This window comes from Aquila chrysaetos, chromosome 2, assembly GCF_900496995.4.
Source record: "Aquila chrysaetos chrysaetos chromosome 2, bAquChr1.4, whole genome shotgun sequence".
NCBI classification, from domain to species: Eukaryota; Metazoa; Chordata; class Aves; order Accipitriformes; family Accipitridae; genus Aquila; species Aquila chrysaetos.
This window is the reverse complement of record NC_044005.1, coordinates 1,612,058-1,635,714: the sequence shown is the minus strand read 5'-3', so window position 1 is coordinate 1,635,714 and position 23,657 is coordinate 1,612,058.

The window sequence follows — 23,657 nt, the reverse complement described above, 5'->3', positions numbered from 1 at the left end:
GGTGGCATTTGGCTTTCCTGATACCACCCCTACAAGCCAAGGCAATATTTCTAAATTCCTCCTTTGTAGCCTGTCCCTGCTTCCACCTCCGGTGTGCTGCCTTTCTGCACAGGACGCCCATCCTGACTCCTCTGCTTAGCCAAGCTCGTCTGGTCTCCTGATGCATCTCCACTTCCTGAGTATGGGGACAAACAGTTCTTGTGCTGGAAGGGTGCTCTCCTTAACAGACCTGCCAGCTTCCTTAAACTCCTTTGTCCTTCAGAGCTGCCTCCCATGGGATCTCACCTACCAGTTTCCTAAACAAACCAAAATCTGCTCTCCTGAACTCCAGGTTCTGTATTCTGATACTGTTTCATCACTTCCTTCACAATCTTGAATATTTCCTGGTTGCTTTGGACAAGAAGACCACCATTGATTACCACATCCTCATTAGCAGTAGCTGAGCTCTGTAAGACCCTGACCATATTCTGCAAGGTGGAGCAGACTGGGACTGCATTCATTAGTGCTTTAATGTTCATAAAGAAATAGTCTTTAATGACATTTATTTTTTTGCAAAAGGTTGAGACCCTGCAGTGATAAAACACCTAGGAATGAATACTGTTAGGTTGTGCCCATTGCAAGATCTAGGGATTCAGTTTTGCTAAAATGCAAACCAGAAAATCACAGGAACACAAACCAGAGTTGAAAGAGTGTGGACTCTGTAAAATGCCGCTGCCTCACGGAATCCAGAGATAAAGTTAGAAAGTGCACTTCCTCTCTGCTGGCTCCCCAAACTTCGCCTGGGGTTTGCAAATCAAGTTAGGTTCTTGTTGACTCATGTATCTGCAGGGAACCATGACTGCAAGTCAAATTCTGCTCTGTTTCACAAGCAGAATCTCAGTAGCCTTTGGAGACACCAGAGGAAGCTGACACAACACCTATTCTCCATTGTTTGCTCCAGAAATGCTATTGCCATCTGCCTTCTGCCCAACCGTGTCTTAGAAAAAAGTAACCATGAACTCTTTCTGCTGTTCCTCCAATGGCAATGTTACACATCAGCAGGGAAACGGCACTCCATAGGCATCCAGAAAGATAAAGCTGCTTTCCCCCCGAAGCCTACTGCTGACTGCAGCACTGCCTGCAGGCTCTCTGAATTAGTCACAGCAACAACTCCGGCTCCTGCAAGGAGATCTGGTAATCTCCTGCTCTCTCAGGGCAGTGCCTAATTTTGCAATGTCAGCTCCAATCCAACAACTGTCTCTTAAAGCCAGCGAGACTAACGTTAACCCTTGGTTAACAAATGTCAACCTTCTGCAAGACAAATGTTAACCTTTTGCTGAGTCTTATCCCTTTAATTTGGAGTGAAACTGGAATGCTTAAAGTACTTTGCAAGAGCCAGGAAAAGAAGCATCTTAATGCTTTCAGATGTAAACTTAAGTTTCCCAAACGTGTGGAAAACAAAGGCATCCCCAAATACTGAATGCCAACATGAAGATAGTCAGTGTGGCCTGGTGGGACAGGCAGTAATACATGCTGCCACTGGTTTAGTAGATGACTTTGGGATGGTTACTCTTGTACCCCTAGCTAGGCTCCTCTTCTAAAAGATACTGGAAAAAAGGATTAGTGACACTGGACTCACTTGTAGCATGCTGTGTGAATTGCAGATGGCAAGTACTGTACAGACCCAGGTATCTGTATTACAGGGCTCTTCCAACAATAAACTGGTCATTACATCGTGCCATTGCCAAAATCATTCCTCTTTTCCCAGGCAACATGGATCTCACTGAGACAGAAATGACTGTCCATTCACAGTTTAGTTATCACAGGCTTTTTATGATCATTGTGCTTCTCTCTGATCCTTCCGCTACCATGAGTTTTAGTGCCTGTCCAAACTAAATTCATTTTACAATATGCATTTATTTTCCTGCTTCTTAACAGAACAATTTGGAAACCTACCAGACACTTCAAACAACAATACTATTTTTTCTTTATGGCAACAAAATGGGTTCTTTGCCTTTCTTTTCTCAGGGAGAGCAGTCAGCAAGGGCAGCACCCCAGCTTGCACAAGGATGTATTTTTTTACATACTGATTGCACACAAAACTCTCCAGCAGTTTAGCACTTCCAAGCTGTCTTTTTGTCACACTACTGTCTGTTAATTACATTTATAATTCTTTATACATGGGGCGTAGAAATCGAATATCAAGTGAAATTTACTTCATCTCCCATGTAGTGGGCAAATAAAACTTTGCTTATCTTATTGTGATTTCATGACATACAGCATGAGCTAGTGAAAAAATCCTCAGTAATGTTACTTATCACTAACATGGAGTTCTGGACTCTTCCTTTAATCTTTGGTATGACCAAGACCCGTCCGGGAACACAGGGTCTTTGTGCCTGGAAGAGCACCAATGTTGCTTCCAGACCAAACAGTTTCCACACTGCTCTCCCTCCACTCTTCTCTCTCCACACCTGAAGTATACCCATGTCTCTTCTTCCATAATAACTGCTTTTACAGCTGTTTCCCAGTCTTAAGTGATAAACATACATGTGATACTCTGATCATTTCCTACAGGTATCCCAAATGATTTGGGGAGAGAGAATACACTGAGATAAGGAGAACGTAGGGAGGAAACGACCTCCTTATCATGCCAGATGTCACTAAGAGTAAAGACCTTAGAAGAAAAAGTATCATTAATGCAGCTTAGGTGATGTTGTTTTTGCAGGTGTGCCAGCATCAGGGGAATACACTACAACGAAGGTTGGTTTTCTCTGCTGAGAAAAGAATAGAAAGAGTTGACAAGAGATCTTGTGGAAATTCAAATCAGTCCCTTCCCATTTTGTTTAAAAATGGCTCTGTATCCTCAGGAGTGGTGCACAGTATGGTTCAAATGCACAGTTCAAATGAGGCATAACTCTGGCAGCCTAAGTGGATAAACAAAAAGGAAGGAACTTGTCCCATCATCATTATTTCACTCCAAAGCATGTTTACTGTCACCACAGTGATGATTCAGCTCCAAGTTCTGTGGCACCGAAGGCTGTAAACACACAAACAAAGACAGTCTCAATGAACAAGAGTAAGGAAAGTGATTCTTGCATTCATTTTGCAGAGAGGACTAATGCAGAAAGCAAGGAATCATCCAAAAGACACTTGCTTTCATGCATTAGGTTACTGCCTCTGCCTTACAGGATGGCTGACATGCTCAGAGCATGTACCAAACTGTCTGTCCACTCTCACATAAAGTCCTGCCAGTGCAGGGAACTGAGTCCAAGATTCAGACACCCCACAACTGCACTGACGACAGTCCCATCCTCCCCCTGCTCCCAGGCTGCTCCGCTCCTGAGGACATAGAGCCACTTCTAATAAAATGTGAGGGGGCTGTTTTAAATTTCCTGTCTAATCTCTTGGAAAAAAAAAAAAAAAAACCCTCAGAAAACATTCCCTATAGGCCCAGAAATTCTGCTGGGGCAGAGAAATGTCTCTCAAAAAGCCAGTCAGTCCTTGTGTGATGACACCCAGGACAGAAGAGCTGCTGTAGCTGGATGAACTGGGACCTGCCCTGAAGTGCTGGGAAGGCCAGGCAGCTGCGGTTTCCCTCTCCACATTTCCCCTGTGGCACTCCCAGGCGGACGTGTGCCAGAGGACAGTGAGGACATGGGTCCCAAGCAGCCACTGATACAAAACAGGGTTTGTCACCTCATCTTCCAGCCACCAGATCTCATGAGTATGTTGTTGTCAGAGAACAGTGCCCGGCAGCTCCCTTTCTACAATGGGTCTAAAATAGCAAAGTCATTTAGCAAAGCAAACTTTAGTTTACAGCATAATTAATGTAAGGCAGTCATGAAGATATCCTAAGGAGGATCAGCAACATTCACGACAGTGTTAAACCCTGCTGTCAGTGCACTGTGAAATAAGATAAAAATAGACTGAATCTGGTGGCAGCCAGCACTGCCTGTGTGAAGCAGTCCTGCCCGCATCCTACATTTTGGGGCTGGTAAGAGAACAAGATGGCATATTTCTGCTTCCTCAGCTCTGTTTCTACTGCTCTTCATGTTTAAAAGGAATACTGCGAGTGAAAGCTGAGGTAAATTGAGTTTTCAGGGGTTTACAAAGCAATAATTTCAGAGAAAAGCATGTACCATGAAGTTGCAACGTTCTGAAATCCTTCACAGCTGCGAAAGAAGGTAGCTGTTGCCCAATTTAACTCATAAGCCCTCAGGAAAGAGATCTGACAAGGGATGCTCTCCTCTCGGTAGGAAAACATAGATTTGATCTGTCAGCATCTGTATCAATCAAATGATAGTTCATGCCTTAATTTCACCAGAAGGGATCACTCTGAGTAACTGAAAGGGCACCACCAGGCAAGTTTTAAGCATTTGTGAAAATGAAGGCCTTCTCTTTATTGCAAAAGATACCTCTAAAGAATAAAAGCACTTCCAAAAAAGGATCATTCATCACTTCCTAAAATAGAAACCTTCAGTTCTGCAGCATCTAAAAAACTAAAATTTCAGATTCTCTTTTTATACCTTTCGCTAATTCTTTAAAAAGAAGCCAGAGAATAATTCAGTAACTTTCTATAGTTAGTCTAATATTCAGATTCTACTCCTTTCCTTTTTTGATTATCTACTCATAGGCAGAGCTGATTTTGTATAGTAAGAGGGTGAGAATCAGGAATACTCCAAAACAGTGAAACCAACCCCACCACAGATCAGTTCTGGGATGAAAAGGTCTGGAATACCACTCCAAGCTACTCAGCAAGCGATTTAGTCACGACCCAAAGTGTATCCTTTGCAAACTCACCCTTACCCGCACTTCAGAAGAGCACTGTGCCATGGCCACTCACCTTATATATCACATTTTGCCTGCTTCAGAGTGCACAGCCTCGGCCTATTGTGTAATTCAGATAATTGCTGCTTTGTTCTATCTATCTCACAGAATAAACCCCAAATTAAACTAATAACCATTACTATGTTGTTCTGTTGTTCTGAAAAGTACAAGAAAGCCCAACGATCCATAATATATCTGGCTCTAGCAAGGTTTTCATAACTGAACAATATTTAGAACGTATCTTTTCTGCATTTACACAGAAAGACCCAAATGTTACAAAAATCTAGTTTATGCAGAGTAGCTCCATAGTAAACAACGCAACAACAAAAATCTTATTTGGCATTAATCTCATGTGTTAAAAGCACTACACAAACAACGGTCTTGTCCCAAACAACTTTCAACTGTGCCCATTTTGCCAACATCTTGGAAGTAGTTTCTGCATGACCTCTGCCCCAAGATGTCTTCACAAGGACTGACAGGAGAGATGCAGCAGATCTTACGCACTGTCCCTTTTACATGGCTGTCTTGCACAAGGGCCTTCTCCTCCCATTCAACTTGGAGTGACATGGAAAGGTACACAATGTCATTAAAAACAATTAATATTTGTATTATAATAAACTGTTACACAGTAGCTCACTGTACAATCCAGCCCTAAACAGAAGGCTGACAGGACATTCACTGTATGATAACTGTCCCAAAAACCTATGTAAGTTGGGCTCTGTGAGTAGAAATCTATGTTAATGACATCTTCTTGACAGCGTACATTTTCTGTCTACACATTCCAGTTTTAATATAGCACTATATTCCCAAAGCCCTTCCTAGCACTGGGGGGACATGGGACTTGTCTAGAAGGTGTAAAAATACTACTAAGGTATTTAGAAAAATCCAGACTAGTTCTGAACAAACTTCTCAGCAGAGCAAATTACCCCCAAAAGGCCTGAGTTCTAACACAGATATCTTGTAACAGCACCTGAGTTCTCTCGTGCACAGCAAACAGGTATCAGCCTGACCTTGAACTGCATTCCTACACCAACACTTCCTCCTTCCTACCTGCTCTGAAAATGTATTTATTTCATCTGAGCTCCTCCTGGCTGGGAGTAGGAACGAAGAGGAGGGATATTTTTGTGGTGCTACTGCTTCTTTGGAAATTTAATAATTTTAGAAAAAGGTTAAAGAGTGTTTTAATCAACTTCAAACACACAACAGATGTTGGCTTTAATAAAAATGAGTTATGAAAGAGAAGGGAATAACAAGAATTAATTAGAGGATGTTGAGCAAAGAAAGAAAGTCCAGAAATCTGACATTTCCTCACAATTAGCTTATAGATTAGCATCCCCTCAGGACAGGTGGATACTCTTTCTTTACTTGTTTTTAATAAAGACAGTATCACATTGGTGTCACCACTACCGAGAGCACAGATCATTAGCTCTGTATTTTAGTAGTGTAAAAACAGCCCACAAAACCATCAATCCAGCAGCTCCTAGGAGCATCTCTTCTTAAAGCCAAGCACAGCACCAGCAGTGTGCACATCTTCCAAAGCCAACTGCAGCGTTTGCAGTGTCCAAGTGCAAACTTCACCGCAGTGACAGTAAAGGACGAACAAGTTGCTCACGCCAGGCTAGCAGGTGAAAGGGAACTTTGGTTCTGGTACTTTGGGGAGCAAGGTGATGAGTAATCAGCAGAGAAAAAAAATATTGCCAAATGAATGATGGAACATGAACTGACTATCTTTTTTCTTTAGCAACAGCAATAGACCCTATTCTAGGTCTCTGAATGACCTCCTCTAGCACAGAGACTCCCATGCACTAATAGTGAAGTAGGATCAGTAATAGGCATCACTGAAATTACAGGCTCTGCACAAGTCATTCTCTGAACAAACTGTAGCTGCAGTAGTGCAGAGCTTTCTCCTCTAACGTGGAGCAGCAGTCCATCACAAAATACTGGAATGGGAAAATGTTCACAATAAAAGTAAAATGATATCCAGAAGCATCAGATATAAAACCAGTACATAAAGCTAAACTTACCGCTCGCTCTTCTAAAACGCATGGACTTGGAATAGAAGACAGCATGACTGTAAAATATTATATGTAGAATCATGGAAGGGGAGGTGCTAAGAAGTAATTCAGAAGTATTCAACTCCCCAAATGACAGGTGGCTTTTCCCACAGTCAGGCAGGACAGCGTGGGATGCCAAAACTTGCATCAAAGAACCCTTTTGCTTTATTAAGCCCATTACTTAAGCAGAGTGACCTGGGAGAGTGGCTAACAGTATCCATGAATAACAGGCCAAAGGCACACAGGGACTCACACAGAAGGACTCTGAAGGTATAACCTAAGGGAATCTCTCACTAGTGGGCACCCATGTCCTTTTGTGTCCCCCTCCGACAAAGACATCAAAAGTCGAATGATTCTTTGAAAATCCAGGCTCTGATGCTGCATGGCATTATGTGGCTGGTGACTTCAATGTCACTGGAGTAATTGGAGCTAAAAGCCTCCTGAAAGTGCTTTGCTAAATGAAGGCTGTGAACTGAGATGGGGGCAGGTAGGGGAAAGGGTAGTGCTGCAGGAATGAGAATAAGGCCTCACATGGCAGAAATCTCACTGGGTAGGTCCCAGTTTGGCCATAAGCATGGCACTCACCCTGTGTACAACGTTTACCTCTGTCCTAGTTTCAGCTGGGATAGAGTTAACTGTCTTCCTAGTAGCTGGTACGGTGCTATGTTTTGAGTTCAGTATGAGAAGAATGTTGATAACACCGATGTTTTCAGCTGCTGCTAGTAGTGTTTAGACTAATGTCAAGGATTTTTCAGCTTCTCATGCCCAGCCAGCGAGGAAGCTGGAGGGGCACAAGAAGTTGGCACAGGACACAGCCAGGGCACCTGACCCAAACTGGCCAACAGGGTATTCCATACCATGGGACGTCCCATCTAGTATAGGAACTGGGAAGTGGGGGCGGGGTATTGCCGCTCGGGGACTAGCTGGGTGCCGGTCGGCGGGTGGTGAGCAATTGCACTGTGCATCATTTGTACATTCCAATCCTTTCATTATTGCTGTTGTCATCATTATCATTATTCGTTTCTTCTTTTCTGTTCTATTAAACTGTTCTTATCTCAACCCGTGGGTTTTGCTTCTTTTTCCCGATTTTCTCCCCCATCCCACTGGGTGGGGGGGAGTGAGTGAGCGGCTGCGTGGTGCTTAGCTGCTGGCTGGGGTTAAACCACGACAACCTCTCACCAAATAGGGATGTTTTCCATCATCAGGAGAGAACACCAGCAGCTGGCTACAACAGCAGTCTCTGACAATCATGGTTAGATTGAACTCAGTTCCCTGAAACATGAGGATTATAAAGACCTGACCAGTTTCACCCCTCCTGCCATAGGGAACTATGTCACTGACTAGCAGCAGCCCTGACTCAGAAATCCTCCACGCACTCTGCTGAGCCTCACTGCCTACCAGTGAGCTGCTTGCTTTATCTCCATGAGAAACTGTCACATGTCACCAGTGCATTGCCCTTGTGGATAACACCACCAGCTCCAGCTGACTCCTTGCAGCCCACTATGGGTGTTACGGGGGGCATCAAGCTGTACCTGGAACTGGGCAACTCACAGTCACAACACTACTACCACTGACCACAGCTCTGAAGCAATACAACCCAACACTGGAATGAAGACATCCGAAGGGACACCAGAGCAAGAGGTACCGAGTAGCCATAGCAACCCATAGTGGCTATCTATTTTCCTTCTTACTGTATTAGTGCTTTTCTCTTATGCTACTGATTTTCTATCATACTGTATAAGCCGCAGGCCCAACTGATCTCCATCCAGCTGAGATGCTAACGTTCTTTGAAAATAATTTTGTTAACATGTTTTCTTCTCGTCATCTTAAAAGCCCTGCAGTGAAGTTGGATTTTATCTAAAAGGGAGAGAGAAAGAAAAGAAAACGATGCCACCAGTGCTTAGTCTCCACTGGACAGCAGACTGGTATAACCATTTATGTATGTTCCTCTCATTCACTAGTCTTAGTGAAAATGACAGGCAGCTTTGTTTTGCCAGGATTCCTCTGACTAGGAGAGCTGGGCATCCAGCAGGCTGCTTTGGCATTTGTGCTCAGCCCCCCGACCGCAGGCAGCTACGGGCACTTCCTCTGCCCTGTGACCAGCTAGTGGTCCTCCTGGAGACAGCAGAAACGATGGTGGAAAGGTTGCACCTGGTTGTGGTGCAGGAGGACGCAGGAGCTCCTTTGGGCAAGTCAAGGAAGTACTGCAGGACTCGGCCTCTACATCTCAGAGAAGCCACAGAGGCAGACAGTTCTTCCTAAGCATCACCCACTGGACTGCCCGTCTCTCTCCTCCTATTCACTTCTGAAATATGAAGGGCTTATCGTATAAAGGTCAGCCTTGATCTGTGGTCCAAACAATTCAGGGCAAAATTAGGACAAGAGAAAAATCATACAACTGACACTAAATTTCATCATAAATGGACTGATGAACCTCACCTTCACAAAAGAAGAGGCAGGTCATTGCTGTCAGAATTGGCTACCTCCTGCAGAATCTTAATGACTTATTTATTATTTATTTATTGTTCTTATTATGTGACAAAGAGGGTACAGAGTGAAGAAAAGCAAGAGAAATTTATTTTAAATTTACAATAATGCATAGTCCCTGTCATGCTGCATTAAAATTCTGCCAGGTGTGGTGGGTTGACCCTGGCTGGACACGAGGTACCCACCAAAGCTGCTCTATCACTGACCCCTTCAGCTGGACAGGGGACAGAAAATAGAACGAAAGGCTCGTGGGTCGAGATAAGGACAGAGTGATCACTCAGCAATTACCGTCACAGGCAAAACAGACTCGACTTGGGGAAAAATTAATTTAATTTATTACCAATCAAATCAGAGTAGGATAATGAGAAATAAAACCAAATCTTAACTAACCGTTAACTAGAAAGGAAACCTTCCTGCTTCAACATAGATTTGGGCTACGTAGGTTTTGGCAAAGAAATTATCACCTCTCTACTACAGGAAGGAAAATTTTGCTCGAAGAAAAACAACAGTGCTGGTTAATGAACAGGACATGCAAGTGTGATGATCCCATGAAACCTGTGAAAACATGTCCGAATCAAACATCACCGCATAAGGCCATGGCTGGTGCACATCAGAGACACAAGGCGTTCTGAGACCTTCCTCAAGTAAAACCTCACAGCGAGACATAGGAGGAGAAGACCATTTTATCACACACAGCCTAGAACGGCACTGGGTAACATTTTCTAGAGGAGAAAGTTAGCTAACATCATCTCCTGAAAGGGGTCATTAATTAGGTTCGGGAGCTAGTAACTACCTTCTAAATCTTTACGACTTTAGAGGAGTAGCAGCCTGAAACTTCCTTAAATTGTAACACGGAGGCACATCAGGGAAAAGGTTAATATCTACCACTACAGAATCACAATGTTGGTGTCGCTGAAAGGATGCATGACTGCTATCTACAGAATTTTAATTCCCTCAGATACTTTATTACTGATAGTTCTTCTGTGCAGTACCAATGGGAAGCCATCTGTATGACTCTGGGACCCAAAAAAACCCCAAACACAAACATATTTACATTTTCTCCACATAGCTGCTTCATGCAAAATAAATTGCTAAAGAGTATATTAATGCATTCATTTTAAAAAGGCTTGTTTGCACTGTTTCCTTGAAGGAATTTGAGTATGTTCTATCTCCTTTCTCTTTAAATGGCACTTTGGAATTAGTATGCCATTGTGCGGATCAAGGCCATTTGCACGAATATAAAATATTCAATTAATAAGACTCTGGAATATTTAATCATGACATTGAAATGCTAAGGACTGCATTAACATTTATTATTCTCTATAAAGGAAGGATCTCCAGCCCTGTGCCTGCAACTGTTCTGTAATAGCTCTTTGGAGCTTGATGTGGGTTTTTGGTCTCTTTCCTAAACCAATGCTAAAAGGCAGTATTAATGCAGATTAAGCTAAATTTCATAACCACTAGAGTAACACTCCAAGAGAGAGTGAAATGACTAGCTCCTGATTTAAAAAACTGGGAGAAACATTTTTCTTTCCATTTCCAATTAGCAGAGCTTAGATGGCAGAGAATTATGCAGGCGAGTGTTTCCATTACTGGCTTAGGCCATGATGAAGAGGTATGAGATGCCAAGTACTGCACATCTCAGTCAGAGTGAGAATGTACCAGAGACAGCCTTAACTCCAGAGGGAGACGGCCATTTGGATACCACTAACTGAGTCCTTCTTCGGAGTTTCAAATATTTACATCATCTTCAGCCACTTGGCATATCAGTTTGCTGCATTTCGTCATGTACTTCAGGTGAAGAACAAAGGTAGCAGCATACAGATTCTTCATAGATACACAGTTGCTTAATCATCTCACATACCTGTTCCAAGTACCCAAATAAGCAGATGCTATCCATTAGGGAAGATACTAATCAAAGATGAATCTGCCTCACCCTGGTGGTTTAAGTCAGCAAACAGAAGACATCAACACAGCAACTATTTTCATTTGCATAATACGAAGAGCTGTCTGCCAAAAATCAAGCGGTGCAGCCCTACCTAGTGCGGGTAATTCCCCTGCATGGATAATACAAAGGGAGGTTTATCCACCTCCTCCCCCATTCCTGACCCACTCTCCCATGGCATGATCCTTTTCCCACAAAAGCCCCTGCTTCTGCCTTGGAGGGTGGCTGGGTGACATGAGGACATGGGCTAGCCAAGGACTCACTTTCAAAAAACAGAATCATCAAAGGGATTTGTGTTACCTAAGATACGGGTTACATGTGGAAATCTAACATTATCCGCGAACCCATCCAAAGTTTTATTTTGTTGGTTCTGGAGAGTCCCAACTTCTGCCGGGGCTGCGTAAGGTTCTTGTAATGATGCTCACTGCCTCAGAGGAAGGTCCCACTATCTTCTTGGATGGGGCCCAAGCATTGTAGCAAAGCCCATGGTCAAGCCACCTTGACTGGACTCTGCATTGACACCATATTTGGCACATGCATGAAAATGGCAAAGAACACAACCCACACGTGAGAAAATTACAGAGGTCATTCTGACTGTCAAAGCAGCTTCAGAGCCCAACTCCCTTCCTTCATTTGGGAAAGAAGATTCTCCTAGATAATGGGCCTGGAAATGGTATTTCCCTCTTCATAGGCAAATATTAATGTATTATTACTCAGGTACCATTAAATGTCTTTCCCAAAGAACTTCAACTCTGGGCAGTTCCTGTACTAGACATACTAGCAAATAGAAGGTTGGAAAACCAAAGGAGCAAAATAAAACACACACACATGCAAACATACACATCATGCCTGTGGGACTTTATTTAAATATAAAGCTATGCTGAACCCCTAACAGCGGTTACCTGAGAAGGTAACTCGATTCCTTCATTTAACTGTATTAAGCCATCTGTACAGTATTTAGGAGTTCTCTTTTTGACTGATGGCAAAACTGACTTTAGATCCATACAACTGGACTGCGTAGAGTTTCTCCTACATTGCAAGTGAGTGAAATTCAAACACTGGAACAGGCTTCCCAGAGAGGTTGTCGGTGCCCCAAGCCTGTCAGTGTTTAGGAGGCATTTGGACAATGCCCTTAATAACATGCTTGAACTTGGTCAGCCCTGAATTGTTCAGGCAGTTGGACTAGATGATTGTTGTAGGTCCCTTCCAACCAAAATAGTTTATTCTATTATATTCAATTGGAAGTGAAAGATATTACGGATGACTTGAAATTACCTTTTTTTGAACAAAAAGCAGAACTTGCTAGTAACAGTAGGACCCAGATAGTGCACTCAATATGTATTTTCACCAAAGAAACACCGAAATAAAAATTGGCAATAAAATTTCAACCTTGGTCTTGATAAAAATAAAAGCATGTCAAAGAAAGGCTTGAGGCAAATAAAGAATCATGGGCTTCATTCTAATGAAAAGGTCTGTAAATATGGCTCTTGATTTCACAAGTTTCTTACAAAAGGAGCAAACTGGACTGAGGAGTTTGTAGCCATCAGTGAGATGAAAGTCTTAAAATGCTAGAACTCCTAATCCAGCAAGCTGGAAAAACAAGTAGGGCTTTTTATATGAACCAGCTTCTTCAAAAAGATTATTGGGAACACAGCATCTACAATTGCTGCTTTGAAATTTGGTGGAAAATACATGGACCACCTGACAATTTAGAGGGCATATAGGGAAATATATGGGAATGTCAGAACTGTCAAAAACAATGTTGGTTAAGAACTTGCAAATGACAGAAAAACAGCAGCAAACACATCAGATGAAGCATGGAACTAACCTAAGATGGGGAAATTCTCACGGCCAGCCCTGGCCATACTAACATATCAATGCCAGGCTCGATCTTTTAAACCAAACGCTTTAGCAGGATTTATTAGCTTTGGGAGCAGTGCCACTCTGCATCTGTCACCAGGCCAGCAACAGCTCTGCTGGATAAGAGATTTCTGCACCACACGCACAGCACAACCCAAGCAGACCCTCAAAGAGCTTGGCTTATTTCAGTCAGAAAAAAACAAAAAAAGGATGTAAGAGGGCATTTTTCCTCAGTGTATTCAGGGATACAAACACCAGGGGCGGACAAGAGATGTTCAAACTAAAAGGTAAAAATGCTTGCACAATAGTAAATAGTGTAAAATAGTCATAAATCCAGGCTGGGAATCTGAAGATTTTTAATCCTGATGGCAGTGAAATTCTGAGACAGCCTCTCAGTAGTAGTGGTAGAGGCAAAAACCCCTCTGCCTTGCTTTAAGATACAGTTTGCTCAGTCCTCAAGGATAACTGTGAGAGGGGCTGTTAAAACGGTTGGCCAGGTTGGCCAAAACCAGAGTTACTTTACATCAGTGCTAATATCAGAGAGGTCCCCATCTGGATGACAGTTCAATATGTGGTTACCTGTATGTTTACAGGCAGTCCCAGTGTCACAAAATTGCTCATACAGTTAAAGTCAAGCACCTGCTGAAGCCAGATTTATGCTACCATGCATAACTCAACTGGTAATTCAAGCTTACCGTCAGGAGTTTGAGGCCAGGAGGTTGGCTGCTTTTTGGATCACCAAACAGCTCTTTGCACTTCTACTTCAGTTTTATGGTCTGAATGGAGTTATTGATTGGAAAGGTTTCTCCACTGCCTCCCACTTTCACGCCAAGCAACCCCAAACATTTATCAGGAATTTTATTTTGCAAAAGGCATGAAAGAACTAAAATTCAGTAGAAAAGCAGTTACATGGGGAAAAGGGAGTCAGGAGAGATATCTTGTAGTCCTGGCCCTGCTGTTAGCCTGCCAGCTGACTCCAGGCATGTCCTTCTGCTGCTCCTCCATGCCTGCTCTGCCTGCTCAGACTGAGCTCCTTGGGGAACACACTGTACCCCAAGGGTCAATACTTGGGCCAATACTGTTCACCATCTTCATTAATGACCTGCATGAAGGCACAGAGCACAGCCTCAGCAAGCTTGCAGACGATACAAAATCGGGAGGAGTAGCTGGCAGACCAGATGGGTGTGCTGACATTCAGAAGGACCTGGACAGGCTGAAGAAATGGGCTGAGAAGAACCTCATGGAGTTCAACAAAGGGAAAAGCAAAGTCCTCTAACTGGGGAGGAATAACCCCATGCACGATTATGCTGGAGGTCGACTGGCTGGAAAGCACTTGGTGGAGAAGGCCCTGGGGGTCCTGATGTGCAACAACTTGAACATGACTCAGCAGTGTGGCAAAGACAGCCACCAGCCTCCTGGGCTGCATCAGGCAGAAGTTGCCAGCAGGTCAAAGAAGGGGGCTTACATGGAGAGTCCAGCAAAGGCCCACAAAGATGATGAAGGGACTGGAGCATCTCTCATATGCAGGGAGGCTGAGAGAGCTGGGACTGTTCAGCCTGGAGAAGAGAAGGCTCAGGGGATCTCATCAATGTATGTGCATACCTGATAGGAGGCTGTAAAGGAGACGGAGCCAAGCTCTTCTTGGTGGCACCCAGGGAAAGGACAAGAGACAATGGGCACAAATTGAAATACACTAAATGTCATCTAAACATAAGAAGAAACTTTTTCAGAGCAAGGGTGGTTGAACACTGGAACACGTTGCCTGGACAGGTTTTGGAACATCCACCCTCAGAGACAGTAAAAACCCACCTGGAAACAACCCAGAGCAACCTCCTCAAACTGACCCTGCTTTAAGCAAAGAGTATCTGCAGACATCCCTCCCACCTCAACCACTCTGATTTATCCAGGGCACAGCTCTAATGCACACTAGAAACTGCACCAGGCTGGATTGCCCATGCGAGGCATCCCAGAAACACACTGTAGTTGCTTGGAAAAGTTCATCTTTCTGCATGGAGATGCTGCACAGCTTTATGCAGGAAACTGAGAAAATGGGAAATTTGCAAACCTTGAGTGTGAGTTGGACCTAAACTGCATTGTATGAGCTCTCAGACCTGAAAGATGTTCTTTCCCGGGCAGATGCCTGAGCAAGGCAGTGCATCTGGCAAACATCCAAGGGACTTGTAAAATGATGCAGTAAAAAAATGGCAACACCAATTTTAAATTGTTTTAAGTGCTCACCAATGAATAATCTGCAGGTAGACAACATCTACTTTGCTAATGGCTTTATAATTTGTGTTGTGTTAAGAACAGGCATTAGCATGGCTAAAGATTCCTGCATTCTGCTAAATCAAAATGTCTCCTAAGTGACAAAAATAGAAAGCAGCACTGAAGAACTTATCCCTCAGACAACACAGACATTGCTTTCCATTTTCTAATACACAATGCATACGTATTTTAACATTTACAGTCAACATCCATAAATATCAATGCTATTGCGATTTGCTATTATTTAAAAGCAGCTGCATATACTTTACAGGCACTAGACTGGCCAAGCACTTTGCCTTTATTTTTAAATTGTTTTAAATTCTTTAAATTCTTTAGCACGTGCCTCTGGCAGGTGTCCCTGGAGGTCAGCCTGGAACAGTATCTGAGGAAGGGGAATTTCTCCTTCCTTCCTGTGCAGCGAGATCACCAAGACCCATGGCTCTGGGAGCTCCTGCAAGCACCAGGCACCAGCAGAGAACAGCACAGGTGGTGAACAGGCTGAATTTACCCACAGCAGGCCATGCTAGGGTCACTGATGAGAAGCTGTTACTACTCCTCAGCTAAGAGGGATTCAGTTGCTGTTTACAGGGGAAGGGAACACACACTCGACAGCCCTTGTCCAGTGCCAAGGTGAACCTGCCTCACAGAGTGCAGGAGTCACAGAGGTCTGTTCTGAGTCTTCTTTCCATGCCAGTGTAAAGCTTTTTCTGTGCCCAGGGCTTCCACTCCCCAGCCTATGCCCACTAAATGGCTCACTGCCCCACCAGCAGCAACACCAAGCCCGTTTACTCCGGCAATCAGCATTACGTGCTACAGGCTGTTAATTCCCTGGACCTTTCTAGTTTACTCACAATCATGCAAACATGCTTTTGGGTTTCTCTTTTTTTCAGCAGTGCCTGTCAGGGCCACCTTGGCCTCTGGCTCCAGGGGGCTGTGCTGCTCCACACCTCCCAAACTGGGACACTTCCTCTGCTCCCACCTTGGTCTCACATGCTTCCCGCTGTGTCCACTCTCAGCCCTTTTCCTAAGCCTCGCTGCCTCCCCTGGACATACCACTGCCCACAGAGAGATGCAGGTATAGGGAGATGAGGTGCTCAATGCGTCTCTGAGGCAGCAGCAGATGCAATGCCAAGTCCCACAGGGCTTTCACAGTTGCAGGAAAAGGCTGATCAATCAGAGAGGGTTCATCAAAGAGCCAGGAGAACCAGTAAAGAATTTGGAAGTTTGCCTTAGAGTAAGAGACTTCAGGAGTTAATCTATTTAGCCTATCAAAGAAGATTAAGGAAAGACCTGATCACAATCTATACAAATGAGCACGTGAACAAACCCTGCAGAGCAAACTCTCCCACCTAACAGGGTAGGGAAGGACCATCACCTGCGTTGGTCAGACAATCAGATCTCCTGACAGGAACTGTCCCTTTCTGCCCTTGCAATCCATGTAAAAATGCAGCCCATTTTTCTATGCTCCTTAAGATTCAAAGCCTGAAGGCTGAAATTAGACAACTTCAGGATATAAGTAACAGGAAAATTTTACTGGGAGTGAGGCAAGTAGTTGCTGGAGCAGCAGAACCATGGATGTGACGGAATCAAGAACATAAGCACTGTCCTGCAGGTTGAACCTTGGCCACCCTTGTCCCCAAGCTCTGCTCTGACAGCAGCGAGGGGAAATACTCTCTGTCGGGGTAGCGAACTGGGCCACTCTGTTGTCCATCCCCCCACACCCCCCAGCACCCACCACCACTGTACCGGGGATGTCAGCAGGTTGGCCCTGATGACTCCTCTTTGGACTGGGCTCTGTCAGGGGTGATTTTAGACACATTTTAAAATGGATAAAGTGGAACAGAGGAATGGATTTCATTACACAGGAGATTGGACTGTGTGATCACAGTCACCCCTCCCTGCCCTCATCAGCAGTGAAGAATACAGCTTTGTGTTAAGTGCTTCTCAGTGACACTGCAAAGCGATTCCACACGGCTCCTGGGCAGAAGCAAAGTGAATCCAGCAACGCTGTTACACAGCTCACACACAAGAGCTTTCTCTGAAAGCACGTCACACCTAAAACCTCTTCTCGGTAGGTATTTCTCAAGTGAAAAGAACAGATTTAAAAACACATAAAACCATGCCATAACCATGCCATAACCGTAACTTTCTGAGATTTCTGTAGTCTAACTACTGCCGTGGCCTACACTGCTAGTGAAAATAGAAATGCACTTCAGGACTGGTTCTGGACAGGTAAATAGGTTTGTGCCCTGAGACCGTACCACAAAGTGTCGCTGCATGCTCCCGTTGGTGTGTATTCTTTACCTGAACATCCACTAACAGCTATAGTCAGAGCAAGGGCACTGCCCTACACAGACCTCTGCACTGACCCACGGTGAGGCCATTGTGTCCCTCTTAAAATACTGGCCTAAGGCCTCAGGCTCTGTCACAGTCTCAGATCAGTCACTCAAACTGACCTGTGAGATGGGGTCAGTATGTTGCTTCTCCTCTTTGATTCAACAAGGCTGGAAACCCTTTGGACCAGGAATTCACTTACTGAGCTTTGTTCAGCATTTAGGACAAATCACCTTTACTACAAAAGAATACAAGAATCAAAGGTTTGTGTAGCTCAGCACCCTGGCTCTGATGCTGGCCTACGCAGGTATCTTGGAAAAAAGACAAAACCAGGAAAAACACAGAGAACTGCCCAAAGCACTGTCCTAGTTTGCACCCTTTTAGGTCAGGGACTTCTTCAGACACTTAAGTTTTGATATATTTGTTACTTCTGAGGTGATTTCTCTTCCATGAATGGAAATACTGCAATACAAATAACACTGCTAGGAAATTACTATCACAGCAAATTCAATTTCTGAGAGACAGCCCTAATTAGAAGCCACGAGAATTTTTAGACTCCTATGTTACTTTTGCATAACTTCTTGCAAAATCTTGGGACAGGTTATGACACTGTGAAGCCATCTCACCTCTCAGGGAAATAATGTCAAACTCTATAATCACAATGTGCTGTTTCCTAATAACAGGCATAATAAATGTCTCTCCTAAATAAAAATCAGACATGCTTCTTTGCAATCAATGGAGATTACTCAAAGTGATCACTTATGAAATACACACAAAAGATAAAGAAAGTTACAGACACAAGTAAAAATAAACTCTTACCAATAAGGTAAAGGACAACAAGGAAGTTTTAAAAGAACAGTAACAGGGAAATTATTGTAATGGTTTACCCCCATTATTGGGAATGGATACAGTAACTATTAGTGTTAAAGAAAGCATTCAGCAAATATTTATCTTTTGTGCTTGTAAAGATACTGAGTGGGGTATTAACTTTTTACAGTAATAACAAAATATTTTCTATTCAACAATGACTATTTAACTAAGCAGATTATTAACCAACCACAACCAAAGCTAATCACAAACAATTTTCAAGAAACTTTAAAACCATTTTTGTGAGCAGTTTTTAAAAGCAGTTCCTTAGCTAATTATATAAATGTTTATGAAACCTTGGCACCCTCAGGAAAGGACAGAGGAGTGAGGGCCTGGAGAAGCAGAGGGCTGTAATTATGGGATTGAGAGGGGCAAGTTGGATGCCCCTGAAAACTCCAGAATGGTTAATGTGGCAGACCAGACAGGCAAAATGAGGCAGGCTGATAGTGATGGAGTTTGAATAGTAGCATTAATTACCAGGATGTTGTGGAACTGACTAGATTCTATAAAAACTAGACTTGAATAAGCCAAATGCCTTATAGAAACATCTTATGCGAGAATTGCAATTATTAACCAAACTGGAAATTCTCATATCAAGCATCTGCGGTCATGCAGAGAAAGACACTCGCAGTAAGGACATGAAATTCCTACTGCTCCTGTGCAAGCAAAGCACTGATCTCATTAGAGAAGAACTGAGTACAGCTCTGATCATCTGCTTCAAAAACACAAACTCAGAGACAAACCAGTCTAAAAGCAGCAGCAAAGTGACATGGCTTAGTGCTTCCAGCTGAGACAAAGGCTGAGACAAACTGTGACTGCTCTCTAGAGATACACCAGGGAGAAAGTAACAGTGAAAGGAGAGAATTCAGTAAGCTAAAAGGCAGGGCCAGCACAAGAACCAAGAGTTATAAATTAGCTATGAATAGCTAATAATTGGCTATAAATAGCTATGAATACATTTACACTGGAAACAAGGAGGCAGCATCTAATCACTAGAGAAGAAATATTGAGGAATACACTTCAGTAGCAACAGTATGGCAACAGGAAAAATAAGCAACTAGTTAAAAAATGAGCTCAGCTTATGACAATAGTGGGACAGGACTGAAAGCAACTATTCAGAAGTCCTTTATGTTACATCTTCCTAAGGAAAGGTTATGGCTGATCCCAAGGGAAGATGCTGAAGGGTTAGGTCAAGTGTCTAAGAGGTGAACCTCAGATGCACAGGTAGGAGAACTGAGACTAGGGGGAGAGACTGGCACTGCCGGTGTATACACCACTGGAAACCACCTTTTATGAAGGGGCTGGAGACCCAGGATTCAATCCCCAAGTGGCCTCTGTAAAAGCAACAGGAAGATCTGAGATCTGGAAAACTTGCCTTGCATGTGGAGATGAGAGAAGCTTTTCCTATTTCATTTAACAGAATGAAAAGATGTGACCTCTTTGCCACCTGCATGGGCTGAAAGTTTCTGGCATTAGACTGCTCTTCCTTCCAGCTGAGAAAGGAAGCATCTGGAAACTGAAGCGAAACAATTTCAGGTAGGAGGTAAAGTACACAATTTTAACACTGAGGTGACAGTCATCCGAACAGCTTAGTAAGGATTGTGGTTGGTTTCTTAATCAGCTCAGAAATCATTCCACAGAAGGTGTTGAGCTCTCCTACAAGCCAATAGGTCCAACTGAAACTAACGGGGAAAGTAATTTCTATGCCCTGCATAGACTGCAAAGCCAAAATATTTCTCTCTTGTCTTGGGATCTGTGGGAGCGGGTGTAAGCAGCAGCAGAGCCTAGTGTGGAGAGGAGGAGCAGCTTTCCAAATTCAAGACAAGCTTAGCTTAGCTGTGCACCACACAACACGTTTTCCCTGAACCTCTACTCCTGCTTGCGCTTCTAAGAATCACAGATGGGGGCATATTTAAATGCTAAACATTGTAAGAGTTATGAATAACTGTGTTTTTAGCAGAAGTATATTTCAGGCAGAGCTGTGTGCTGGCCAGAGAACCCTGCTCCAGACCTGGGTGAAGCATGGAAGGCAGCTCCTGCCATCTCGTGGACACGAGCCCTCCGCCACGCTGCTCCGGCATCCTACATCAAACCAGCCTTAACAAAATGCAGTGCTTTTCCTTCTTCAGCACCTCCTCTCTGGAAATGCTTGTCAGTCAGGACTTTCCACCTGGATGCAGAAGAAAATATTCTCATATGAGGAAACCCCCTACCAGTGCACGTACCACATATGGCATCAGGGAGAAATGCGCAATCCGTTTACGGATTTTGTGAGACTTTGCACAGCCCAGTGAGGCTTGAAAAGAAATACTTGGCATTTAGTGGCTGATCCCTACAGCTTAGCTATTTTTGCCTCTACACCTAAGATAGTGGGACTGTTTATGACAAAATCCAATTTTGAAAGGTTTTATGAAGTAGATAATCTCTAAGCAATAAAATATTTTAAAGACTCTTCTTATACCTTACTTATGCAAAATGTTACAAAGGTCAAAGAAACTGTCATTTCTTACACACCATTCAAATGTATCTTTGTAAAACAAATTATGAAGTAGCTCCTTTTGGTGTTTAAAACAAGCATCTTGATAATGTTTGAATAACAGCACTAATTTGGTTTTAAACTTTTTTAAAATATGCTTAGCCAAATTAGCATGTTAGCAGCTTAATACTGTAGCTGAAGGCATTTAGCTCATTAATGGGATGTCAACACACCAAAGAAAACTGGATCAGAGTCCATACTGAATAACTTTCTATCACGGCAATGAATAGGCCTTGGAAATTTTAATTAGCATACTTAACAAAAGCAATTTTAGACTTTAAGTGGTTTTGCTTCATCTGTAAGCAGTTACAAATTGCCACACTACCAAGTATGCCCCTCCTGAGTCTGCTCCTAAGCCACTAAAACCTAGAGCTTTCAAGAGTTTAGCAGGTGTTGAATCGCAGCACATACATCTTCACAGTTCAGTAAACATTCCCTTGTTCCTACTTCCTCCTCCTTTCTGTCTTCCCTGTCTGGTTCTCAGTGTCACCTGAGCTAAAATCCACATGTCCTCCAGGAACTCTTTGCTGTCTGCAGCAGTCATCTGTTGGCACCTCACCAGTTCTGCCCTTGGTCCTCATTGACCTCTGCGCAACATCGGTCTCATTCAGAAACCCAAATTCAGCTGCCATTTCTGTGTTGCTTGCTTGCAGATGAGACAGTAGTGGGTATCTACCTAATACTAGGACAAATGGATCAGAGGTGAGTCTTTTCCCCCTATCTGGTCACTATTCTTTTCCCTCCAAACTTGAGTTTCTCCATCAACTGTGACTGACACGAGCCAATGAAACTAAAGTCTCTGGCCAGGAGTATGGGGTGACTGAGGGACGGAACAGCAACACAGCTGTAGAGACACTGCACACCAGCACATCTTGTTTCCTTATGAAACCAGCCCAAAACCTTTACATCTAGACCATCGGGAAGCTGAAAGCACTGTTCACCACCCTAACCAATGCTGCCTCATTGCTTTCCTCAATTCCATCCCATCCGCCTACTGTATTCTGCCTTATACATGGCTTACATGCCTCTAGAGCACTTTCGTACAGTGCCTGGCACAAGCAGTCCTGACCTATTACTGTATGTTATAAACAGAATTACAAAAATAAAACAAGTGTGCTCTAGTATTTCTGAGGAGGCATTCTCTCCTAACCCTGGTTTGCTGAGCGGATGTCCTGAAACAAGAGTATTTACAGTTTTTATAGCTCTTTAGCTTATCTGTCATGTAATCTCAACCATCCTGAGTACTCCTCTAGAGGTCACATTTGTTCCTCTATCAGTATTCCTGTGATGATTCACCAGAGAAAACTAGCGAAGTGATACACACCCCGCAAGTAACACCAAGAAGTACAACAACTGGTAAAAGCAATTTCAAAGCTAAGGCAGAAACATGTTTCTTATCTCAGTGTGACCCTGCCATCAAATCAGTCTGTGCTATTGCTTGGCTCTGAGATTCGTGAAATGGTATTCCTGCTGGAGCAAGCCAAGGCCAGTAACATGGCTGTAAACGCTCCAGCCAAGGCAGGCTCCCTGTTGGGTACACGTAGGGAGGAATTCACTTCGTCTAACTTCAGCCATCTGCAGCACAGGCTTTTGCACCTGCACTGATCATCTCTACATAGGCAGTGGAAAGAAACAGGCATTCAGACATCTACTTTCACATGGCTTCACAGGCTACTTTGATTGCTTCTCTTTCGACTATAGAGGAAATCTAGGGAAATAGGCTCAGTGGGTGTCTCGGTGACAACTTCTACCTGCAGGGACAGCCAGAGCCTTAGAAAACTCATGCCCTTAGGAGACAAAAGATAGAGGTGAACAAAAAAGGGGGAAGAGAAAAGGAAGAGGGAGGAACCCCCTTTAATGTGAGCGGTGTAGGTTTGCACTTGCAATGGGAAAGGGAACAAAGGTTTGTAAAAGGAAGTGTTGATGGGAAAGGTGTGAAAGGGTGAAACACTGAAGCAATCCAAACAGAAATTATCAATCAATGAAAGAACATGCTATGGCCATCGTACCAAACACAGAAATATAACCCTGATACCACAGTGAAAACTGCTGTATTACGAGTTGGTGGGCAAGACAGGGAAGTATAGGCGCATTCCATGCACCATGAGCTCCCTCCGGCCTCTAAAAAATCAAAGCAGGAATTAGGATGGGAAAAGGGTAGAGAACAGAGCTGAAAGGTACTGAGAAGAGGGGCAAGGTCTGTACATTAGAGAACATACAGATATAGCTCTCTGACCTTTGGTATGCACTATGGAGGGACCACCCAGGGACATGGAGCTCCTCTTCCATCTTCCCTTCTGCATGCCCCACTCCCACACCCCCCATCACTTTCTTCCTGCTCTTTCAGCTTTTCTCTTTATCCTGAGCCCAGCTGCACTATGCAGCATTAACAGAACACAGCAAGAGAGCACAATCACCTCTGGTCAGCCTGGGATTTCTTGTGCTAGAGAAGAAGCTAACCACAGGAGCTAGGCATCATTTCCCAAATCAGGGAAATGAGACC